Genomic DNA, 2,283 nt, shown 5'->3' on the forward strand with positions numbered 1-2,283 from the left:
ACAATGAAATCACAAATCATGCTGGGTTAAAATCATTTTGACCTGAACTCAAATTTAACCTGTAACATACACACAAAGCAAAATCTCTCTAGAGCGAGTTCATATTTTATCTTACTTGTTAAATGAAACAATAGATTTTGATTGTTATGCTAATCAGGTGGGCGTGGAGTTGTCCCATAGGAGTTAAGCATTGAATTTAGCAATTCATTTTGGTAGAGCTTTTGTAGTAGAAACATGGCTGGTTGGTTTCGCCCTCCAAAGAGTAAAGAACAAGAAGAGACCAGTCTAGTGTCGGAGCCACTCCGAAAGCAACACAATACAACACTAAATGGGGTAGAAAATTCTTCGAGGAATGGCAGCAGCGACGGCAAAATAAATGTGCAATGTCAAAAGTTGTAGGAATGGCCGGTCTCAAATGCAAAGATGTTGAAGATGTGACCGTTTCAGTAGAGCACATGTCGCCAAATAAGCTAAACTTTTGGTTGAGCAAATTCAGTTCGTTTGTGAAGTGGCCAAGCAAAATGGAGACCGTTATCCGCCCAATTCGCTTTATTTGTTAGTTGTGCCATTAACTGTCATTTCTAATACGAGCGACGGAAGGAGAGGATGCATTAAACTTTCTCGACAAAGCACACAAGAGACTAGTAAATTGTTACCTAATAGTTGTGATTGAAATGTCAAACTTGTGATAAATTAATAAACTTTGTACAAATTTACGGGACTCGTTTTTATTAAAGTTAAGCATACTAATTTGGCGAGTTAAAAACCTTTATGAAATTTAATTTTACTGATAATTCAACTAATTAAAAATTCATCAACCCCAGCCTTTCCCTGCTATCTATTCAATCCCTCCCCGTGCTTTCAGACAGTTTAACTTTATCGGGATTTACAAACCAACGCATGTGACCTGAATAGTGCGTTTCTGTTAGCTGTCATCCTTATGAATTGCAAATCCCGGGCATTTGAGCTTTTGAAGATCGGATCGTTCAAATTCCCGTCCCCTCGGGCCAAAATGGTGTTCAAATGCCCTGCCCTATCGTCGGATTTGTCTGTCATACCCCACTAAAAAGAACAACCGTCTTCGGCTCCTGTGGCCTAAATAAAGCTTGTATATAAACATGCTAACACAGGTTTCGTGACCCTTTATATGATAATGCCGTTTTTACCAGACTTGAGCTACTACAAAAATACAGTTTTAATATTGAAACTACTAAAAGTGACTTGAAATTTGAATTAATTAAGTCGGACAATGTTAACATATGAAGCAAGTATAAGCTGCTCTAACCCCGAAACACGGCAAAGGTTGTTTAACGAGGAAACTTACAGCATTCAGAGCTTTAACAACGAAATGGAGGGTGTGAAAACGTACCACATTGTATTCACTCTATAGTATGACAAAGACGAATTACGCAGCCAAAATTCCTTTGCAGACAACTTTTGAAGATCTTTTCTGTAAGCCAATCGCTCACAAATGCTATATCTCTTCCTTTAAACACTTTTATCTCGTCCAAACGCGTGTTTTATAGCTGTTAGCAACTTCGGCGCCCGAAAAAACAAATCCTGACACTTCCGGTTCAATTGTCCCCACTCCACGCAGGCAAAGGTCAAATTCCCCACTCCCCGGGCACAGAAGATAGTCAAATGGCCGCGGTGACCGAAGTATCGAAGTACATTTTGTGCTATTAATTAACTTGTAGTATTTATACATTATTTTAATGGCGAAAGAAAGGTGAGTCGTGTTCCAGTTACCATCATATAAAGATTCAAGTACAAAAGCTGTCTACTGTTTATCTTGGGTTATCAGACAAAACGTGATTCGCCATCTGGCGACCAGTTCCAAAAATCTAGTCGCCAGCACTCAGTTTTCGGTCGCATTGGCGACCAGTGAGTCACAATTTCCCTGTCATAGGGGTTGTTGTTCTTACACAGTAAGTGTTTTCACTGAACTTAATTATTTAGATCCTCTTTTTTACGGACTGAAACCGAACATAGAGGCACTTGTTTTTCCAGAAATTCGAATTTTGTGTGATTTCTGTCAAGCCACTTTCCAGTTGATTGATGTTTTGACAAGCCTTTATTTCATTAACGAATCAAATAATTTTAAACATTCTTACAAGCGCTCTGATTGGTCCAAATTAGCGTGCTTTATCAGAGTATAAAGCACTGTGCTGACGACACCTCAGTTCGCCACAAGCAGCACTCGCTTTGAAAATAAAGTAGAATTTTTGAAGAAAATTACTTGTTCTTTATCATAAAACAAATAAAAAAGCCTTGACTGTGCTC

Source organism: Montipora capricornis, chromosome 6 (genome assembly GCF_036669925.1).
Source record: "Montipora capricornis isolate CH-2021 chromosome 6, ASM3666992v2, whole genome shotgun sequence".
NCBI classification, from domain to species: Eukaryota; Metazoa; Cnidaria; class Anthozoa; order Scleractinia; family Acroporidae; genus Montipora; species Montipora capricornis.